This window comes from Portunus trituberculatus, chromosome 24 (genome assembly GCF_017591435.1).
Source record: "Portunus trituberculatus isolate SZX2019 chromosome 24, ASM1759143v1, whole genome shotgun sequence".
Lineage (NCBI taxonomy): Eukaryota > Metazoa > Arthropoda > Malacostraca > Decapoda > Portunidae > Portunus > Portunus trituberculatus.
Genome location: NC_059278.1, coordinates 9,893,312 through 9,917,654, shown reverse-complemented (window position 1 = coordinate 9,917,654; position 24,343 = coordinate 9,893,312). Strand labels below are relative to the sequence as shown.

The 24,343-nt window shown below is 42.1% G+C and overlaps 1 long non-coding RNA gene across 2 annotated transcripts; it reads left to right on the top strand.

Moving 5' to 3' along the window:
• Positions 1–915: 915 nt before the first annotated feature.
• Positions 916–22,702, top strand: LOC123508452. Of its 2 annotated transcripts, none has more exons than XR_006675944.1 (4): positions 916–1,152; positions 20,140–20,247; positions 20,749–20,935; positions 22,454–22,702. It is a non-coding gene; the product is annotated as an uncharacterized LOC123508452 (long non-coding RNA). The 2 variants fall into 2 exon arrangements; XR_006675943.1 differs by having other exon boundaries at positions 20,127–20,247.
• The last annotated feature ends 1,641 nt before the right edge of the window (positions 22,703–24,343 follow it).

Genomic DNA, 24,343 nt, shown 5'->3' with positions numbered 1-24,343 from the left:
TCTCCCATCCATTCCTTCCACAACACGGTAGCTGACGCGGAACTGGAAGAAAGAAACATTGTGATGAGAGAGAGAGAGAGAGAGAGAGAGAGAGAGAGAGAGAGAGAGAGAGAGAGTCTGAGGGAATACACTTTCTACATATGATTAATTTCTCAGCACTATGCCATTTTTAATGTGTTATTCTTTTCTTTCTGTGTGTGTGTGGAATTACTGACACACGATTTACCGAAAGTGCATTGTTACAAGTGTTGCAATATAAAGCCTGAACTGACAGTTTATGTGCGTTATAATTAGTTCTTATTTATTTTTTCATTTATTTCTTAAGAGGTATATGAAGTGGGAATTAATTAGTAAACGGATAGGTATGACGGCACTTAATAAGGTGATAAAGAGAATAGGTTCGTCACCTCTGCTTTTCTTCTGTTTGCGCTGTACTTTAGATATCATTCGTAAAGTTGTGTCTCATAATAGTCTGGAGCGTTTCGGTATCTTGTCTCTACAGTTTGTTTGACAATTGAGGTGATCATTGATTTTTTCTAGAGGCTTTTCATGATTTATATGATAGTCTGGCAAGAATTCTACATTTTCTCACTCACACATTACTTCATTATTCGTAGCCTTGTTTTTCATGGTCTCCAGCGCTTCGTGTTTGTCTTGATGGTTTGTTTAACAGTTTTAAGGGGAAATTTGATGTTGTCTAGGGTGCATTCATGATTTATGTGATAGTTTAACAAGGATTCTGCATAATCAATGGTAATAGTACTCATTAAAACCCTCTCAATCACCTGTGTGGATTTTTCAAGTCATTGTAAGCGAACAAAGCGTTTCGAATTATTGAGAAAGATTCGAAACAAACTTGAACTCTGTATGCTGCTGGAGTAGTTATGTTGTTTTCTATCGTTTTCTGTACTCGATAAATGTTGAGTACTTATTTAGACCACAATATTCTGGTTATCAAATAGCAAGAAATAAAGAAAGATAGGTTTTGATAAGCAGATTAGTGGCAACTTGCTGTTATACTTGGCAACATCGCAAAACGCGTGCGCACTACTTCCTTAAGCCCCGGGAGCATCACACGTGTCGCTCCAATCTACCTCTCAACCTCTCCCTCCACCGCCCCGCACCTCACACCGACCGACTAATGAGTTACAGGTAAGTTTCTTTAATCCCTCGCAGTTCTGTATAACTTAAGGAGCCTTTGCGTTAGTTGGCCACGCTTAGCACTAATTGTTTTGTCGGTGACTGATGGATCTTATGACAAATTTGTGCTGTTGTGGTCGTGTTCTCAATTTGTTATAGACTCGTTGTGGTCTAGTAGTGAGCATGGTCTTGTTTGTATTGTTTTTTCTTTAGCTTCGATTTCAAGCTTCAAATATTGTTAATAAAACGAGACTAAATTAATTCCTGTATTCAGTTAACACGTTGAGATCTTAGATTAAAAAAAGTTTCATACCTATTTTTTTTTTAACTTAAAACTCACACGTGTCATTACCAGAAAAAAAAGGACTCAAACAAAGCCTAATTTCCTCGCAACACTATTGGACCAACACCCGCCATCAGCTCCCAAACTAACCAACACCACGGAAACTCCATCCACGTATTCTCATACGCACCTAATTTTCCCCCGACATTCTCCTTACAACTTCCCGTCTCGCGTATGAGTAGAGTCGCGTGTCTTTCCTTTGTGTTGTTACTTGTGCGTTCCGCCTTATCATCTGGCTTTGTTCGGCGGGAGGAGCAGCGGGAGGCATTCACGTCTTCTCGCTAATGAGCATGCTACCGTTATGGAAGTTTTGCGATGAAAGTTGGAGTTTGTGAAGAACGAACTCAACAACTCATCTACAGTTGCTGATGCTGTGTAGGGTTGCAGTGGGTATGGGAGAGGGATATGGGGAGGGAAGAATAGGGGCAAGTTTGGATTAGAATATAGAGAGTATTGGATGGTTGTATGGTTAGATGGTTGGATGGTTAGACTGAAAGGGAAGGGTTGTTAACAGAGATGGTGATGCTTTATGTAATATGTGGTTGTTCTTATTCTCATTTATGAATGTTTCCCTTTCTTTCATCATCACCATCACCAACACCTGTCATCATCATCATCATCATCACCATTATTGTTTGTGTTTGGATGAATCACTTGTTCATTCTGAGCGTGTTTCGAGTTCGTGTCCGAAGTCTCGAAGCACTTACATCCTTTCCCTCGCCGGGTCGCGGTGCATACTTGACTACACTGCACTGTGATTGTTGATGCGCTGCTCGTCTCCGCGACTAGTGTTTGTTTCTTCAGCAACGTCATTACCATCAGCATTTTATATGGTGTAACCTTCACTTCTTTATGATGATGCTGGTTTCAGTTTAGCATGTATTTCAATGGAACTTTTTATGTTTTGTCTGCTTTTAGAGTTGTATAGCTAAATGAAACAGCTTGAACCTAAAATATTCAATCCTATTTGAATTCTCTTGTAACCACCACCACCACCACCAACGCCAACAGCGACCTTATTCTACATTATTTTTTGCTCAAAATTCCCTGTGCCACTTCAAGTCCAGAGCTCTCGCCGTAACATTTTGCCGCCTCGTACCAGCATGCTGGTTTTGCCTCGTCATCGCCTCCCACGAGCTGAGGTGCTTTCAAAAATTTTGAGTCCAAGGGTCAGGCGGAAAGCGCTTCTTGCCGGGGGAAACACGAGCAGTGAAGAAGAAATGCCGGTGGAATAAGATGAAACAAGAAGCGCGTAAGTGGATAAAAAGAAAGTTAGAAAATGGAAGAGTGGAGGCAAAGGAAAGCAAAGAAAACTGCGAACGTGACAACAAACGAGGGAAAGTAAAAATAAGCGACAAAAGAAGACAGGAGAGCGTAAAGATTATTAATTAGCTAACATGAGCGAAACAAGCAAACAGAATAAACATAAAAACAAACATGCGCGCGTGCGCACACACACGTCTGGTTCCCGTCTTCACCTATGGCATTTCGTTCACCTGAGCTTAATTAATTTCGTCTCCCAGGTGTGTTTACCTGCCTGAGCCTCACCTGTCATCCCCACCTCGCCTCCTACCTTCCGTGGAATTAATTTTTTCTCTGCTCCTTCCTCCCTCTCTCTTCATATACACTTAAGTTTTTTTTTTTCTCTTTTCTCTCTCATATCTTGCTATTTCTGTCTCTTTGTTTCCTTTCGTCTGTTTCATTATTTGTCTTTGTTTCCTTCCCCCCATCATTTCTCTCTCTCTCTCTCTCTCTCTCTCTCTCTCTCTCTCTCTCTCTCTCTCTCTCTCTCTCTCTCTCTCTCTCTCTCTCTCTCTCTCTCTCTTATATTGCATCTTCACTCTTTCATGTTGCACCTGTTCATGACGTCAAAAGTGATGGCAGTGAAGAGAGAGGCTGGAGAAGGCAAGAAAGTCGGAAGGTGAAGGAGGAACGTGATTGCAGGGCATTGGAGATCGAGGGGCTGGGGAGTAAGGTCAGAGCGGGTGAAGCAGTCCACACTATACAACAGGACTTTTGGACGTAACTATGTAAAGGAGCAGAGAAAAGAGAACTGAGAACGAGAAATAATGATAATAAATGCGAGAGAGAGAGAGAGAGAGAGAGAGAGAGAGAGAGAGAGAGAGAGAGACGATGGGAAGTTAGCTAGGGAAGTTTGTGATAGGACGGGAGTTTAATTATATTTAACCTCTTTGAAGTCGTAGTTTGTTTGGAAGTGAAAAATTTGTTATGGCTTAGGTGTTTTCTAGAAGAGCCGGGAAATAAAATTGATGGAATGATAAAACACTGTCGACTCCAATACCAGCAAAATGTCATTGTTATAATGTGAACTGAGTGGAAAAAGGTAAAAGTTAAAAGGAGGAGCTGCAAATAAAACTCCATAAACGTGAATAACAATAATACGTTATTCCAGGGAGAAGAGGAGAAAAAAGAACGAAAATGCTAGGAAAGTTAAGAAGCAAAATACCAAAACATCTAAAACTACAAACTTGGTGGAAAAAGAGAAGAGTGGCAAAGTAAATTTCCCTCCCCTTAAAAAGGAGCCAGCTACAACAACAACAATAACAACATCAACAATAAAAACTAAACAATCGTGTCTATAAAGTTGGACTAAAAATTCGGACCCGAATTTCACATTTCACACACACACACACACACACACACACACACACACACACACACACACACACACACACACACACGGCCCGGTAGCTCAGTGGTTAGAGTGCTGGCTTCACAAGCCAGATGACCGGGGTTCGATTCCCCGGCCGGGTGGAGATATTTGGGTGTGTCTCCTTTCACGTGCAGCCCCTGTTCACCTAGCAGTGAGTAGGTACGGGATGTAAATCGAGGAGTTGTGACCTTGTTGTCCCGGTGTGTGGTGTGTTCCTGGTCTCAGACCTATCCCAAGATCGGAAATAATGAGCTCTGAGCTCGTTCCGTAGGGTAACGTCTGGCTGTCTCGTCAGAGACTGCAGCAGATCAAACAGTGAATTACACACGATTTCCTGCTCTTTCTATCGTTTACTCCCATTCCTTTTATCCCCATCCCGCATTGCCAACTTCACATCTCCGCTACACCTCCCATTTCCTCTCCCTGTACTTCTCCCTAACTCACCCTGTCGCTTTTTCCTTACAACTAACTTTCCATATCCCTTCCCAGTCCTGCCCCGCCCATCTCCTCCTTTCCTAGCGCTTTTATCTACACCCCAGCGCCCACCAGCCCGTCCCACCTCCCAGCCTTAAGCCGCTAACTGGCCGGACGTTGTCGCGTCCTCGTTAGTGATCGAAGATTTTTCAAGGAAATGTTTACGGCTTGTCGCTAGGAGTAAAAGGAATTTGTGACGTCATCATCCTAATTTATATCCTGAAGGAAGGCGTAAGAGGAAGGGAAAAAATTGAGGAGATGGGAAGGAAAGGAAGATGATTAGAAGGGAAATGTTCCATCTATTTCCACCTCAAAGCTTTGATATAGGACGAATTTAGTTTCTAAATTATGCATATAGTTGTCGTGATCCGATCTGTTGCACAAGTGTTGCACCATGTTGCATACTTCTGACTACTGGTTATGGACACTCCAATCAAATTTTCTTCCTTTACTTAAATCATTACTACTAATACATACACATCCAATACCTTTCCGACAATCAACACCCTTCAAGTATATATGAATACCCCATATGAAAATGACTGCGAACTTCAAACAACAAACACGTAAATTTGCGCACCAAAGATTTCGTTTTCCTCCCGGGACAATATATCATATATATTTGCGTTACAAAGATCTACTCAATTAGTTCAAATATAACACTCAATGAAATATATAGGTCTTACATCGATGTACTCATTAAACCTCATATGCCGGTCATAAGTAATACATCTGCGTTACTGCGACTTCCTCCTAAATTCACACATATCCGCATCACGGCGATTTACTCATAATACTCAAGATATTGATACCAGAAATACATTATACAGACACGACACTTACTCGATACAGCGATGTTCTCATAGCACTCACAACACAACAGAACGATATGCCACGGCCACCACAACTACTCCTTCTATAACCATTACATAACCAATTATCAAAATATTAAATGTTGACATCCTATCGTTATTCCTCCGTCATTCTAATATTAATTACTGAATAACTTGTTTTCAAGACTGCATTACAACTTCTAAACTCCACTTACTGTTACAAGATTCCGTCCCGCGGCCTCTCCCTGGGCCGGGGGAGATCTCCAGTCTTCCTCCGTCACTATAATCTCTGTTGCTCTCTAATAATAATTATCCCCTTTTCTCTCAATACCCTTGCTTATGTACTCCAGGATACCCCACGTACATGACCCACCCCCTATATAATCTTACCACTCAGAATCGAACAGGGGCGGAATCTTACCACTCAGAACAAGAAGGCGGAGTTTGGGGTCAGAACGACAGGGGCGGAGTTTGTGGTACGAGGGGAAATACGATGGCCAGGTCAAGTGTAGTCCTTCCCCTCCTTCGTACACTGTGCCCAAACAAAACATATTTGTCTCCGTCACCCGCCCCACTCACGCGGTCAAAGTTTATAACCTTTTTTCCTTTAGGTCCGTCTGCTTGAGCCTAACAACAACTTTGCTGGTTTATCTGTTTTCTCTATAACATATATTTCAATTCTTTCTCCATCGTCATGTACGCAGGTATACCATACCACATAGTTGATGTACGTAAAATACCTTTTATAATTATGACAGGCTATATTTATGACAGTTCTGTGAAGAATGTGCGTTTTGGTATTCTGTTTCTTCATAGTGAGATTCTCGTTTCTTTTTCTTTTAGTATTTCAGTTGCTATTTCCTCTATCACACACACACACACACACACACACACACACACACACACACACACACACACACACACACACACACACACACACACACACACACACACACACACACACACACACACACACACACACACACACACACACAGGGGCTTTTCATCTGGCTTTTCACAGCCAGATGACCTGTTCACTCCTTCACGTGTAGCCCTGTTCACCTAGCATGAGTAGGTAGCAGCTTTTAACTTTTACCTTTTTCCACTCAGCTCACACTATAACAATGACATTTTGCTGATATTGGAGTAAAAAAGGAAAAGGACTTGGGAGTGACGATGGAAGAAAACAATCAACCAGTAAGCTATATTGATAGAATTTTCAGAGAAACATATAATTTGCTAAGGAATATTGGATTAGCATTTCACTACATGGACAAAGAAATGATGAAGAAATTGATAAGTACTATAATAAGACCCAGATTGGAATATGCATAAAGAAGTTCGAGAGACTACAAAAAATGGCTACAAGAATGGTTCCAGAATTTGAAGAGATGACATATGAGGAGAGACTAAAGGCTATGGATCTACCAACCGTGGAACAGAGAAGGGAGAGAGGGGATCTGATACAAGTTTATAAATTGATTAACGGAATGGATCAAGTGGATAATGAGAAACTGATCTTGAGAGAAGAATATGACATTCGAAGCACAAGATCGCATAGTAAAAAACTGAGGAAGGGAAGATGTCTGTGAGATGTTAGAAAATATAGTTTCCCGCAAAGATGTGTTGAGACTTGGAACAGTTTGAGTAAGTGGTGTCAGCAACGAGTGCGCATAGCTTTAAAGAAAAATTGGATAAGTGTAGATATGGAGACGGGGCCACACGAGCATAAAGCCTAGGCCTTGTAAAGCTACAACTAGGTAAATACAACTAGGTAAATACACACACACACACACACACACACACACACACACACACACACACACACACACACACACACACACACACACATTTTTTTTCGTAAATTTTAGTAAAAGTAGACATTAAATAAATAAAATAAAGGACATAAAAGAAATAATAAAAAAATGAAAGAACATTAAAAGAAAATGAGAGATACACTCGAAGAAAAAATCCAAAAGTGATAGATAAATGAAAGAAAAAACAGAAAAAGAAGATGAAGAAAATACATGTTAGATTAAATCCATAAGAATAAATGAATGTGGAAAGATGAGAAGAATATAATTAACAAAAAATAAAATAATAGCAATAAACATAGGAAGAGAGAGAGAGAGAAAAAAAAAACAGGAACAAAGAAAGGAAGAGTGAGAAAATTAATGATAAACTACCTCCATAAAATAAGAAAAATAGAGATGGGAAGATGAAGAGAATACAAGTTGGAAAATAAGAGAAAAATAATTCTTCAAAAACAGAATATTGAACAGAGAGAATGTGGAATCAAACCCCATGAAGTACGAAAAAACAAAACAAAAGGGAAAATAGATTAAGGAAGACTTGGCGTTCTTTTTGTTCACTTTCTTTTTCTGTACGTGCTTCAATACTTCATATTTTCTTTGTTCTTTACTTGTCTTCACTATTATATGGTTCTCTCTCTCTCTCTCTCTCTCTCTCTCTCTCTCTCTCTCTCTCTCTCTCTCTCTCTCTCTCTCTCTCTCTCTCTCTCTCTCTCTCTCTCTCTCTCTCTCTCTCTCTCTCTCTCTCTCTCTCTCTCTCTCTCTCTCTCTCTCTCTCTCTCTCTCTCTCTCTCTCTCTCTCTCTCTCTCTCTCTCTCTCTCTCTCTCTCTCTCTCTCTCTCTCTCTCTCTCTCTCTCTCTCTCTCTCTCTCTCTCTCTCTCTCTCTCTCTCTCTCTCTCTCTCTCTCTCTCTCTCTCTCTCTCTCTCTCTCTCTCTCTCTCTCTCTCTCTCTCTCTCTCTCTCTCTCTCTCTCTCTCTCTCTCTCTCTCTCTCTCTCTCTCTCTCTCTCTCTCTCTCTGCGTCAGCCCCAGTTACATGCCTCGCCTCATCCAGCTGTTAGCCAAAGAGGGACATCTTTTAAATGATTTTTTAGGAAAAGGAAGAGAAAAAAAGAAGGAAAGAGAGCTGGATAGAGGCAAGAAGGAAGTGGAGCTGTGGGTGAGAGAGAGAGAGAGAGAGAGAGAGAGAGAGAGAGAGTTCCATCTGTTAGTGTGAAAATCCACTCGCTCGTTTGATCATTGGAAAAAACCTTTCGTATCCTTCACTTTTCGTCTCTGTCAAACATTTTTCGTCCAGTATTTCAGTGGGTAGCATTGTTAGCCATCCCTGAGTTTGTTTTGCTTCTCGGTGTTTTTGCTTAGGTGAGTGGACGTGTGTGTATTTGCGTGCGCATGCCGGGGAAATCAGGGCGGGTCAAGGTGAGGCCGTGTCAGGTGGCGTGGTGAGTCACGTGTATAGGGAAAGCGCTTCCTTCGTCTTATAAATTTACCTGCAACTTACTTATATTAATGTGCTGCCGTGCTGACCGTGCTGTGATGGGGAGGAATGATATTGTTTTTCGTGCCATAAATAAGTAGATGGTCTTTGTTTGTCTTTTCATCTATCTATTTTTATCTGTTTATTTATGTATCTATCTATCTATCTGTCTAACTATATTTCTCTAACTATCTATCGAGCTATTTATCTATCTCTATCTATCTATATATCTATCTATCTGACTGTTTATTAATTTATATGTATATCCATCTGTTTATGTATGTATCTATCCATCTATCTTTCTAGCTATCTATCTATGACTGTTTCAATAACCGACGAGGATAATTGTTTTTGAATATTTTTGTTTGTTGTTGCTGTTGGTGGTGATGGTCTTGTTGGTGGTGTCGTTATTGCTGTTGTTGTTGTTGTTGTTGTTGTTGTTGTAGTTGTAAAGGGGTTTGATATTTGTTTATTTTACGGTTCATGATTTTTCTGTTCTCTCACATGAGGAAAGAGAAACCCCACGATTTTCTTTTAACGTTTGTCAGTCTTTATTTTCATCCGCTTGTCTTTGTCACTCATCATATGTTGGTCTCTTTGTATATATGTTTTAGATTGTTCAATGAGTGCGTTTGCGTGTTAACATCCAGTTTCTCTCTCTCTCTCTCTCTCTCTCTCTCTCTCTCTCTCTCTCTCTCTCTCTCTCTCTCTCTCTCGTCATCATCACTGTGTTCTAGGCCACTTTGTACTTCACCTTCCCTCTCATTATCCAATTTATCAGCAGGATCATTCACACCTACACACATTTTTAGCCTTCTTTCACCTTCCCTTCCTTCTGCTTCCATGGAAAAGAAAACAGTAATAATGAATGAAGGAATATCCAGAAGAATTGTCCGAGAAAATATGTGAAAGTGAACGTCCACAAATGTAAAATGTTTTATTGAACTTGGAAAATGCAAACTTGTAGGATGCCTTTGAAAATTTAACTTGTATGTCCCAAAAATGTTGAGACTTATTAGGAACCAAAACTTGAAAAAAATAGGACCTGGTAATGTAAAAGATTTAGGTTTAAAAGATCAGTATCAATCAGTATCAAGAAAATTCAAAAGTTTATGGGATCTCAGTGACGTAAGTTTTGATTTACGTGAAAAAATGGAATCCGAACCTTAAATATTGATAATTTCTAAGTAAAAATGTAATTCAGCTAATATGTTAAAATTCAAAGCTTATACAATTCCAATGACTTTGTTTTTGTTGTATCTGATTAATTTTATACCTATAAATCCGGATTAGATCTTGGTAACCTTGAAGTATTAATAGGACACATTAATCTTTTAATTTCTATCTGGCACACTATTCCTTAATTACTAACCACACTCAGATATCTTTTCTTCTTACTTATAATATCCATCTCCAAACACTGCAGTGGTTAGATATTACAGAACCTATTCTTTTAAACTCTTCTTTGTTGTAGATGCATGCTACCATACTACACGTTAATCCTTTCACTGATATTTGCACATCTTTCTTAGAGTATTAACTACCACATCCTTTCTTGTTATACAGTCTTTTCATAACCTTAAGCTGGCTAGAAATTATAGAATCAGTTTTTTTTATCCTTTCATAATACGCTTAAAAAAAAATTAGTACATTACTTTTAGCATCGCAGTGAAGGAGTCAAGGTGACGCGTTACAAGCCAGGTGAAGCGGGTGGCGTGCATAGCGTAGAACAGTAGTGTTTAGGGACAGGTAACGAGAGCGACCCGTGACCGCCAGGTAAGATGCGTGACTCAACCCACACCTGCTTAAGATGGGGTTGTCATGTGAGGTAGGTGACGTGACTTTGTGACATGACTCGAACGTGACGTGACGTGACATTCTCGGAGTGTTGCTATGATGGGAGCGATTTGTGTGATCTTATTGTTATTTATGTTACCCAGTTAGGTCTGTCTGTCTTTTTTGTTCTTTTTTTGTGTGTCCGTCAGTCTAACGTTATCACACCAAAAAGTGGAGGAGATATTCATGTTGTATTATTACATGCTTGATTTATATTTGTTTTATTTTTCTGTATCCATCAGCCTGTCTTTCTATCTGCTTGTCTATCTGTCTGTGTGGCGAAACACGGTAGTTAAACAATACCATTTTATGAGAAAAATCTTAAACGTAAAAATTGAGAAATAGCAGAACTTCCGACTCTATCAAAATCTAATCGCAAAAAGTACACGAGAGAGCGACTTTACTACTAGCAGTTTTAGTGGATATGTGGAGGAGGCCAGGCGTACAGGGAATGCAGAATTCATAAAGGCTTTGAAAACTATACTGCCTTCTCGTCCGGCACAGCTCAGTTGAATATCACAAGTCAGAGAGAGAGGTTATTTTTATCTAACGAATTACGTTTATGTAACAGTGATGTGCGCTGATAGTTGTCGTTGTTATTGTTGTTGTTGTTGTTGTTGCTGGTGCTGCTGGTGCTGGTGCTGTGCTGGTGGTGCTGCTGCTGCTGCTGCTGCTGCTGCTGGTGCTGGTGCTGGTGCTGCTGCTGCTGCTGCTGCTGCTGCTGCTGCTGCTGCTGCTGCTGCTGCTGCTGCTGCTGCTGCTGCTCCTCCTCCTCCTCCTCCTCCTCCTCCTCCTCCTCCTCCTCCTCCTCCTCCTCCTCCTCCTCCTACCGCTACTACTACTACTACTACTACTACTACTACTACTACTACTACTACTACTACTACTACTACTACTACTACTACTACTACTGTTACTACTACTGTTACTACTACTGTTACTACTACTACTACTACTACTACTACTACTACTACTACTACTACTACTACCAGTACTACTAACCACTCCACCACCACTACAGTTATCCCGACTACTACTACTTTTCGGTGATATGCAAATATCTAAAAGTTTCCTTCCATACCTATGTATAATCATGCACAGCTGCAACACCTCCCTGCCACAACTGAGCAGCCTTATTTATGATTGGTTACTGGGAAACATGGCGGGCAGGATGTTATGTTCCTTAGTGAAGTGAGGCGAGTTACATTACATTAGAACACAATAAGTTAAGTTAGGTTAGGTTAGGCTAGGTCAGGTCAGGTCAGGAAGGGTTAGGTTGGGGTAGGTCAGTAGTTTAAGTTGGGTTTTGCTGAGTATCTTCCAGTGGTTGCGTTATTTCTTAGCTGTTTAATGGTATTCTTAACTAATAGACTACGAATATATTGTCCTTAAATAAGAAAAAAAAAAAAACTAGGCCAAGTTACGTTATAATGATATCAGAGTGTTTTGAGGCCGCGCAACACAACACAGCAACACAAGACAAGATAGACGCACATACAGGAAGCTTTGTATTGGCTAATTAACTAACCACAACACCACCACATCACCACGAAGCCACAGCCACACCGCCAACACGATGCTATCCATAACAACGAAAACGAAAAATCTACTGTCAGTATAACAGTCTATTCAAACGCATCACATCTTAAGCCACACCGGAGTGCTACACCACCACCACCACCACCACCACCACCAAACAAGGTTGCGATACATACCACCTTACGTTACGATAACCTGGAATTTACGACCAGTATGTTCTTTTTATTTTTAGTCTCACGAGAGAGAGAGAGAGAGAGAGAGAGAGAGAGAGAGAGAGAACGAACTTTAGTCTCCAAATTAGGAGTTAATAACTATTTAGCATTTTTTCTCGGCAAGACTAATTCACTCCAGCCCAACACTTGCCATTCCCAGACATTCCTGATACAACGCATTCCAACATTTGCATGCCACAGTCCCTCTTGTTAGAAATAATTACGTACAATAGAATTCGTTAATGTATGTAGGCCATGCATGTATATAGTAGGCACTAAGGCTTATATGTAATCTGTGTACATTAAAATACTGTAGAGAGAGAGAGAGAGAGAGAGAGAGAGAGAGAGAGAGAGAGAGAGAAAAAAAAAAATCTAGATTGTGTAAAAGTTGACCTGAAAATTCCATACACGTGAGTTTGGAGAATCCTGGAAATTTTCGTGAAAAGTTTATACAAATATATATGCTCGAAAGAAACGAGAGAGAGAGAGAGAGAGAGAGAGAGAGAGAGAGAGAGAGAGAGAGAGAGAGACACACACACACACACACACACACACACACACACACACACACACACACACACACACACACACACACACACACACACACACACACACACACACACAAGAAGACTCGAATAATTTAACATACTGAAGTTGTTTTCACTATCTTCATTTTTCGACTTAAGCACTTTAGCAATGAATCTCCCTCCGTTCCCTTTCTAACCAGTCTTACCTTTTTACTCCATTCTATCCCTCTGCTACTCAACACGCCTAACAGCCCAATTCAACAAGCCCGTACCATTTTTGCCTACGCCACATTTTTGCCTCGTTGTCCCTCACACTTGACGATGAGTTAACAATGATACAGAGAATCGTAACTAAACCTTAAGAATAGGAAGTGTTAGGGGGAAGTCCCGTAATTCTCCAACATAAGACTCCACTGGCAGCTTGGAATGTTGGTGAGGCCTTGGGAAGTCATGGGGAGGACGTAGGGACGGCATTGCTGGTGTAGAGTACGTCAGAATATGGGGATTAAGGTGAAAGAAATTATACATATGGGAACTGTAGTGTTTGCAATGAAGGGACTTGTGAGGTATGGGGTTATGGGAGATATGGCAGGGTAAGGGGACGGTGTGGGGCACTGATCTAGGGTTATGGAATGGGATAAAGTGAAAAAAATGGTACTGGAAGGGAAATGGCAGGCTTGGAATGAGTTAGGTGGTGAGGTATGGGTGTTATGAGGAGCTGTGGAGGGTAAGGAGAGGAAGGGCGTGATACTATTCGAAAAATATGTGGTGGTTAGGGAGATGAGGGGAGATGTATAGGTGTGGGGAGGGGGGGACCGAATCATACTGGATAAAGGGGAAAGAGAAACAGGAATAGGAAATGAAGGAAAAGGACAAGGAAAATGGGAATAGAATCGGGAAGAAAATTTTTGTGAAGGGAGAGGAAAAGGACAGTGAGGCAGCCAAGAAAGAGAAAAAGAAGAAATAAACATAGAAAGGAATGTTATGTCGAAAGGATGTGTGTGTGTGTGTGTGTGTGTGTGTGTGTGTGTGTGTGTGTGTGTGTGTGTGTGTGTGTGTGTGTGTGTGTGTGTGTGTGTGTATGTGTTTGCCGGCGGAATGTAATGGAGGTAGTGTGGCGTGAGAATGTGGAAGCAGACGAGGAGAAAGAGCAGGAAGGAGAAGATGGAGGAGGAGGAGGAGGAGGAGGAGGAGGAGGAGGAGGAGGAGGAGGAGGAGGAGGAACAGTAACAGTAACAGTAGGAGGAGGAGGAGGAAGAGGAGGAGGAGAAGAGGAGGAGGAGAAGAGGAGGAGGAGGAGGAGGAGGAGGAGGAGGAGGAGGAGGAGGAGAGAAAGTAAATTAACTGAAAGAGGTGGCGAGCCGCAGGGAAGAAAGATGAGTATAGAACGAAAGTGGAGTAAAACGTACAGAGAGAGAGAGAGAGAGAGAGAGAGAGAGAGATCGGATAGATAGATGTCCACGCTTAGGTTCGAATCCCACCACGTATTGACCTGTTACTTTGCTATTTGTCGAGTGGTTTAAAGTTGCCTACATGTCACCATGCTACCCAGGTTGTAGGTTGTTATACCCAAGATACGCGCGTGTTGATATGGGCCCTAATATCGGTACCACTATAAATAAAATTGCCTGCGCTACTAATGACGGGGAAACTTAACAACGCTTCCAGTACTCTTTAAGTTTACCTACAGGCGCTATAGGCCAGGACATTAAAAACAGGGGTTCTCAACCTTTTATCGTTAAGAACCCCTGAGTTATAAGACCATCTACCAGTACCCCAGTATTGTCACATGGAACATGGAACTCAATATGCAATGGCACTGCAAAGGATTTTATTAGATCAGCCATCTAAGTACCCCTGGAAATCTTCTTATGAACCCCCTGTGGTTTCGCGCTGTCAGGATGGCCACTGTCCATGAGCTAACATCATTAGGTCTCTATGACGCTGAAGACGTCTATGCAGAACGGTTTGGTTGGCAATAGACAATCTCATTATCAGACTTTGATTTCTAAGTTATGAAAATAATCTCATTTACGGGGCTTCATAGGTTCATGGTGTCTTGTAGTCTACTTACTAACCTAGAAGGAAAGAAAATATCATACTAACTTCGAGCTATCAATTGAGGAAGAAGTAATCTTTGTCCCAGGAATAGAGCAAGATGGTATATAAAAAACACAATGCATAGTTATAACCTAACTCTACTATTATAGCGTTTTTTGTCGTAGATACATGTTTAGAAATACTTTACCTATCTTGATATCTCCTTATGTGACAAAAGAATATCCAAAATATACGATATGCAGTTGACCATCTTTTCTGTGAAATATTACGATATCTGTTGAATCTGGCAACTTCAACGGGAGTTTGGGTCCTCTCCTAGTGTTTCCTTATGATTGAAACATTGATATTTACACGTCATTGTGATCAGGGAAATAAAGAAAACTAAGTTTGCTTTTTTCTAAGAGCATGAAATAGAAAAATTTATGTTTACAAGTGGCAGTTTATGTATAAGACACGCAAACCTGTGTGCACTCATCCACTCTATCCAGAAGCTTAACTAATTTTCAAAAGTTCCCCAATAGCTACACAACTACCATTGGTCTACTGTTTCTATCCAGTTACCTACAAACACGTACACATTCACGGCAGCAACATGCAAAGTACACTAAATACTCCGGAGCAAAGCTGCCTCACCTTGTTTCATTAATCAGCTAACTCTTGCACACTTTCACACCAAAGCTATTTTTCATTTACCATCGACGATTTTATATTCGAATCAAAATTAAAACGACGATTGAGAACTTTCGGCCTAAAGATGTTTGAGGGCCGTGACGGCCTTGGGCGCCGCACGGGGGAAGGAGGTGGCCGTCGGGTCCGGCCTGGGGCCCAAGGCAGGAACTGGCTGCAGGTCCTGCTTTTCCTTGGTGGCCTCAAGCTTCACTACTAGTCGTCCACTTGCAGCGCATCACACTAGGCAAGGGTCGCCATAAGCAAGAGATCAATGTCTACCACTCACCGGATGGTGCCGTGAGGGGCCCTAAAGGGGTGATAAGGGCTCCTTGCATAGAATATGATGGTGAGTGGTGTGTACGGGACCTCTGCTTATAATGACACCGGGCTGAACAACTCGCCATGAACGAGGGCACGCTGTGCCATGAGCCAGGCACTGACAGTACCAGTGGTCCTTTACGTTAGGTTAGGTTAGGTTAGGTTAGGTTAGGTTAGGTTAGGTTAGGTAAAAAGGACTCACTTCATGACAGCGTTTGGGGAGTGGTGTGGCGGGTCATTGCTCATGGCGACCTGTGTGAGGCATTGCAAGGTTGCATCGTCACTGCTCTCATAACCACGGGACTGGGGTTGACCCTTTCTGGGTAAAAGTTTCGTCCCAGTACCTGTGTAGGTAATAATACTTTGGATCGTTTCGCCATCGCCATCGCCGCACCGTTAGCCTCGATAAACGGATCGTTATCCTCAACAAACACATCTGTACCGTGGACACTGGAATCGCAACCTGTCGTGGAATCCCATTGTTAGCGTGGACTCATTTTCCTTCGCGGCTTCAAGCTCACTGATTGTTGTCAACTTGCAGCGCCTCATACTAGGCAAGGCGTCGCCTTAAGCAGGGTGCCGTGTCTACCGTCCATCAGATGATGCCGTGAGGGGCCTTTAAGGGTGATAAGGGCTCCTTGCATAGAGTCTGGTGGTGAGTGGTGTACAGGACCTCTGCTTATAATGACATCGGGCTGAACAACTCGCCATGAACGAGGGCACGCTGTGCGCCATGAGCCAGGCACTGACCGTACCAGTGGTCCTTTACGGGGTGAAAAGGACTCACTGACAGTGTTTGGGGAGTGGAGTGTGGCGGGTTATGCTCATGGCTACCCGTGTGAGGCGCAGTAAGGTGGCAGCGTCACTCTCCTCGCACTCACGGGTCTGGGGTGAACTCTTACGGGGTGAAAGGGTTCGCCCCAGTACCTGTGTAGGCAAGTGAACTTCAATTGCGTCGCAGTGAGGTGGCAGCGCCACTCTCCTCGCACCTAAGGGTGTGGGTGGACCTTACGGGGTGAAAGGGTTCATCCCAGTACCTGTGTAGGCAAGTGGACTTCAATTGCAGCGCAGGAAGGTGGCAGCGTCACTTTACTCGCACTCAAGGGTGTTGGGTGGATCCTTACGGGTGAAAGGGTTCGTCCCAGTACCTGTGTAGGCAAGTGGACTTCAATATTGTGTCTTGAAATCGCATCGTGAGGACTGGAACCGCATCGACATCGTGGAAACCCGCATCGTTCCCGTGGAAACTGGAATTGCATCTTGATCGTGGAAACTCGCATTATTATCTTGGAAACTGGAAGGGCATCTTTATCATGGAAAGGCATCGTCATTTTGGAAACTTGCATCGCTATCGAGGAAACTGGAATGCCATTGTTATCTTGGAAACTCGGAGCGCTATCGAGGAATCTGGAATCAAATCTTATCGTACACACTGTTATCGTGGAAGCTCTCGTGATCGTCGTTCGTTTCGTTATCTCTGAATTACTTAATTAGTCTTGGTATTATTATTAGCTTCCGTAATAATAGAGATGTTGGTCATTTTATCTTATCTTTTTACTGTATTTTTTTCAGGGTACAGTTTAGTGTTCTTCAACCTTTTCTAAATTCGTGCACCTTTTCGAGAAGCAAGGAGGACTATAAAAGAAATGCATCAATATTCGTAATTTTCCCTACTTTAAGACTGAAAATCGATAGATAACATTATTGAATATCTACCTGAAGCTACAGTTTTTTAGTCCTAAACAGTCGCTATATAGAGCGAAATGTACTATAACAAAATGCCACATCTCAAACACATTAGGCCCGTGTTCCGTCGGAGTGTAATATATTACTATTGTGAATAAATCGCAATACTTTGATTAATATCAATAGGAGAGGACCCAAACTGTCACAATTTCAGTGTTCGCAGGAGAGAGTCAGTATCGTCTCGCGGTACAGAGTAATCGTCTCTAAACACTGTATTACGATGTATCTATTGATTTGCCAGGGTTTTACTCCTACCAGTATTTTTCTGTTCTTATTCTACCATGGTATTTCTTTATAGTTACTTGAGTTTATACGACTGACATCATAATATAGAGCAAAACATAATTGTCTGGTGTACCAAGATCTTTCATTTCTAGAGACTTAAGACAGCACGGAACCTTAACACACATTTCACCTCGCTTCTGCACAGGTTAATTCTTCTTCTTCTCAACCTTTTAATGTGATGTACCCTCGAAGTCTTTCAGTATTGATCACGTACCCTTACCCACAATGCAGCGTCAGGAAGGGTAACAATAAATGCATGGTTTATTGACTTAGTTTATTAAGTTTAAATTGTGTTATATATGTGGAGCAGACACAATTTTTAATTAATATTAGTATGTTTCTATGAGGTAGTGTCGATAGGAACTGGTACCTCACAGGGAGACACTATATGTGACTAACATGCAATGCATTTACCAAAAAGGAACTATATCAGACAATTTTCGATCATTATGGCAGTGAACTAGTGTTGCTTGCAGCTAGTTGCAACTTGTAACTAGTAACAGTGATAAATAAGTCACTGTGTGTGTGAATAACATATAAGATAAGAAATCGGAGCAAATATTATAGGTTTGCAAGGTTGTGTGGCAACTGTAATCCAAGAGAGCTTCCTCTCAAGTGATATAACTCCAAGAGTTTCCTTGTTAACGTTGTTAACGTGTCCTGGTTCTAGTGAAGGACACATTGTATACTACAAACGAATTTGCTGCTATTTAAAACTGAAGCATTTTGAGAAACCCGCCACGTACCCCAAAAATTCCTCTCACGTACCCCTGGGGGTACGCGTACCCCAGGTTGAGAACCCCTGCAAAGTTACACGGACTACTAGTAGTAGTAGTAGTAGTAGTAGTAGTAGTAGCAGCAGCAGCAGCAGCAGCAGCAGTTTTAATAGTAGAAGCAGCAGCAGTAGCAAAAACATTACGATCTGAAAATTCTAAAACCGTGTAACTTAACATATATTTGAAAGCCTCCCGGAAGCAAAACAGTGTAATAAACATCAACTCGAGCGGGAAAGACCGAGGAAAAAAAGTATTTGGGGAGGAATTCCTTAGCACAATAAATTTGCGTTTTTTCTTCATAATGTGTGTCTGTTTACTCTCTCTTTCTCTCTCTCTCTCTCTCTCTCTCTCTCCGACCTCCAACATTTCAATGGATTTTTTCTTCCTTACACGTTTCTGTTTGCATTAAAAATAAAAATAAAGAAAACACAGAGAGAGAGAGAGAGAGAGAGAGAGAGAGAGAGAGAGAGAGAGAGAGAGAGAAATTGTACTAATGGTTCCTCTTCTTAGTTTTCCCATTATTTTGTGTCCTATTTCTCGTCCAGATGCCAGGAAACATTCCCTCTTTGGCCATAATACGTAGAAGGGGACAGAGACAATTGTCTGGTTTACGTTATTTTGTGAGAGTGGTCTTTGCTATCTTTGCTGTTTGTCTGTCTGTCCAACGTGTATTTAGCTGTGGGAGGACGTGATGTGTGGTGGAGGAAATATAAATTTTAAGGTTATATTTGTTTACGTTTAGAAATGTACTGTATGTATACGAGTACATGAAAGAATAACCATTTTAGATCATATTCTGAAACACGCCCTCCCTCATCTCCACTACTTACAGGAGACCCAAGTTGAAGTGACTGGTTTTTAAGGTAATTTTTCTGAAGATGGGCCTTTGTTTTGTCTGTTTAGGTGTCGCATAGGGTGAAAGTAAATGTTTGTTCGTTTGCAGTGTTTCCAATAAAATGGGTTATTTTCCGTGACTGAGTGAGTGAAGGAAGCAAATGAAACGCTTAGTGGGCGATTATTATTTTTTATTTTATTTATTATGCGTAAAGTTTTAATTCTTCATTAGATACAGAAGACAAACTCAAATAACAAGCATACGTGGTGATACGAAAAACTTGTATAACATTAGAGACAATTTACCAGAAGGAGCTTTGAGTAAAAGAACAAAGCATAATGAAGCAATTAGGAGGTGGAAGATGAAGCGGTGGAAGGAAAGTCATGTCATGAGAATTATTTTTCTTATTAAGTAACAGTTGCAAGATACGCTATTACTACTACTGCAACTGTTACTAATGTCATCACTACTATTACTGCTGTTATTTTAATTCTAACTATCACATCTAGTCTACATACAGAAATTTAAACGCTAATATGGATCTCATTTGGTTTGTGGGTGCATGCGGAGATCCACGTGGCAGAGTGAAGGGAGTGGAGGACTAGTGAGGTGCCCGCTTTACCAGCCATTCCTCCTTGGCGACGCGTGGAGCTCAGACGGCGCTTGTCTGGGGCTCTTAATCCAGCAGCAGGTGAGTGCACAGGTGTTCCCTTGCTAGTAATACTCCTGGGGTGGATGAGGACGAGGCTGCTTAACACTGTCAACATCGTAAGTCTCACTGCCTCGCCTTGCACATCGTAAACTTGAGAGATTCAGGCGCGTTATGGAAGCATTTCGGCGTCGTGCTGCCTGCTTTGCCTGCTGGTGCCTATGGGGGTCCATCAGAGGGGTGAGGTTGGTTTGCAGGATGAGGGTGCAGTGGTGTAGTGTTAGAGGTGCATCATGCTGCCTTTAGGGGGAAATTCATTGTACAGACTCGATTAAAGTAAAAGAGGTACCTTTAGTGCGTTGTTAGGGCATATTGGAGGCTGTAGACTGGTGCATAAAGGAGACCTTGCCAATATCTTGTCAGGATCTCCAATCAACAGGGCAGTCATGAAATTTTCCCGTACGCATATGACACAAATTCCCTCCCTTGCTCGCGTTTAATCCCTCGTGCAGATGGCCCCTCGATTGTTCTAACCTTCACCAGTTTGGCACCGCTTGCTGCCTTCACTGGCTTTTGTTCCAAGCTGTCTGCGTGGCCCCTCCTCGCCTCCTGGCACTGGACGTGGACCTACCTGTTTCCAGTCAACCTGTGAGGATCTGTCTGTTAAAGGGGAGATGCAGATCAAAGTACGAACCGCCTTGATACGAATCCACGAGCATGTGAAGCTGTGGTGAGTCGCCCCGTAGTTTCGAGGAAATGTACTGTCTAAACAATCTTTGGTGTTAAGTCCTTTGTTCGTTAGGATAGTTACTCTAAAGCGTTTAATTTAGCTCGCTCTACTTACCTTGCCCTAAAAAAGCAGTAAAGGCAGATGTAGTGCAGAGGAAAAGGTTGTCTAGCTTTTATGTTTTCACTCTGCCTGCAGGAAACGTAAGAGGAAGTGACGGAGTGCAGCTGGTGAATATTAGTACCGGGAGTCGCGCTTAATCTCAGTACCCGCGGAGTAACAGCCAGGAGGGGAATGGAGAGTGGGCGGCATGGCGGCGAATGTATGATAGCCACCATGCAGCACTCAGCTTCTTGGTTGAAGTTCGGAGAAGGAGCACGTCTTGTTAGGCTTAGAGGAGAGGGTAGGCGTATACCAAGGGCGAGGGAAGGATAAATAAACAAGGGTGAAACAGCGAGGCAGGGTTAACCGAGACAGGAAGAGACAGTGACGAACAGGACAAGGTGAAGTGGTGATTAGTAAGGGGAAGCAAAGCCTAACCACAGAACACAATTTCTGGGCAACCTCTGCAGGGGCGTGGGAAGTTAAAATGTAAATTTGAGATCAGGGTCTGGTGAAGGTGCTATCCGCAGTGGAGTGAAAAAGATTAGTTGGCGCCACTGGCCTATCCCCCTTTATCCCTTTACTGGCTAGTCCCCTTGTCCCTTCACTGGCTCAGGTGATTAAGTTACGTACGTTAATTTAAAAGTTAGCTTTGATGTAATGTTTCGAATTTAATTACGTATTGTTAATTAGAAGAGGACCTCGTTGGGTTGTTGGAAGGGCGACGTGGGCACGGCGCTAAGGTTTCGTATCCCGCTCTGGAGGAAAGTGAAGCTGCGGAAATGCCGTCGCGTGTTATACAGTACCAGTTTAATTTGCGTACCATTTTCGTGTTTTTTTGAGAGCCTGCTGGTGAGGAGTGCGGCTGCTGGCATTTGCTGGCCCGAGGAAAGTATGTGGTGGTGGTGCTCGCTGGAATTCAGCCGAGTATTCAATTAAGGTATCCAAGTCTGTGGATACAAGCCTGTGTACGCGACGCTTATAGCAGAGAAAAGGTTTCGCCGCTTCCAAACCATCCAGTTGTGGTCGCGAGCACAGGTGGAGAGTTTGCCTGTTGTTCGCTTATCGCTCTTGTCTTCTGTTTGCCCTGACCATCGTTTTTCTACCATAAACACAACTCGACTTTTAAATCAAACTAAGCTGACTTGGTGGAGAAAAGTAAGTGTATTTGTAAATTCGGAGCGAACTCATTATGTTGCAGTACTGTTCGGTGGACTTGGACATTAATATTGTTACTCGATATTATATTGTCTAAGCAAACTCATCACCATTGGCAAGAAGCACCAATCCAAAACAGCCTAGGACAGTAAAAAAAATATTCAGTCTACGAAATTGTCGAGGAAAAATAGGAAGTACTGATTAATTAATAAACTTTATGCATTTTATTTTGTGGCGAGTAACGTTTAACGTATTTTTCAGATCTGCCCCGCCGTGGCCTGTTCCTGCTGCGCGCTGCTGTGCCTGCTTAAGTCTTTTTTTATATTACTTAAAAGGTGTCCAGTGTGTCAGAGTTTGTGGACTTTTAGTGCACTAAGTCAGACTCCCCAACAATAAATAAAATTTGTTTTGTTTCTAGTGTTCATCTCCGGAGACTTAGGTATGAGAGCGGTCTTTGTTCCCTCTTCAATAGAGGTGAATAGTATCAGAATAAAAAATAATCCGCATTTTTCTTCATAAACTTTATTCGATCCTTCTTTTTTCCTACTGTCTCTAACTACTACTGTATATATATATATATATATATATATATATATATATATATATATATATATATATATATATATATATATATATATATATATATATATATATATATATATATATATATATATATATATATATATATATATATATATATATATATATATTTATTATAGAGAATACTATACGCTGTTCTAAGTGGATCTGCTTGAAGCGAGCACACTACCGGTGGACAGCAGAACTTAAGTAGAAATTAGATTAATGGTAAAAGATTAATTGTTGATCATGGCCATGGGACTTGAGTGGGAAAATACAGCAACGATCGTGGCCATGCAACCAAGTGGGGAAATACAGCACCTTGAGACACAACCACACTGATGATTCTTGCAACACACGTAAACCGATTCTCCACTCCCTTCGAGGGGACACAAGGCCCAGTAGCCAGTTCTCGGATGCATAGATTCTAACTTCCCATAGGTATGGAACACCAACGTAGCGCGCGTGCGCACAGTTATTGACATTACAATGATTACATTTGATATTCCGTAATTACATATACCCAAGCAATTTTACATACCAAATTAGTCTTTGCTACTAATTTCAATGGCAATTGTATGGCATTGTATTCCAACATATTATCAAGACTAGTAAACTTTCTACACCTACCTACTGCAAACATAAAATATTTTGCAAATATTTCATCATATTTTGCAATGCATTTACCAGTAAACGGAGAAGAATATAATGTATTATTTTACATGTCACAATCACCAGATAACTTACCAGAAAGCACCTGTTCTAATTTTCGCATACACACACACACACACACACACACACCACACACACCACACACACCACACACACACACACACACACCATACACACACACACACACACACCACACACACACACACACCACACCACACACCCACACCCACACACCACACCACACCACACACACACACACACACACACACACACACCACACCACACACACACACACACACCACCACACACACCACACACACCACCACACACACACACCACCACACACACACACACCACCACACCACACCACACCACACCACCACCCCACACACACCACACCACACCACCACACACACACACACCACACACTGTTTGATCTGCGTCAGAGACTGCACAGATCAAACAGTGAAACACACACACACACACACACACACACACACACACACACACACACACACACACACACACACACACACACACACACACACACACACACACACACACACACACACACACACACACACCCACACACACACACACCACACACACACACACACACACACACACACACACACACACACACACACACAACGACAACAGCTGGAGAGGGTTCAGAGGAGGGCGTTCAGGGTCATCCTTGGGCCTGCCTACAGGTCCTACGAGGACGCCCTGACCTGCCTGAGTCTGCCGAGGCTGGCCACAAGACACCAGGAAGCCTTGGAAAAATTTGGGGAAGGACTGCTGCGTCATCCACGTCTCCGCCACCTGCTACCCCCCGACGTGCCTCCCCCTGCTCGCGCCACCCGACACCATAATCGCGTTGCGCCCTTAAGAGCACCG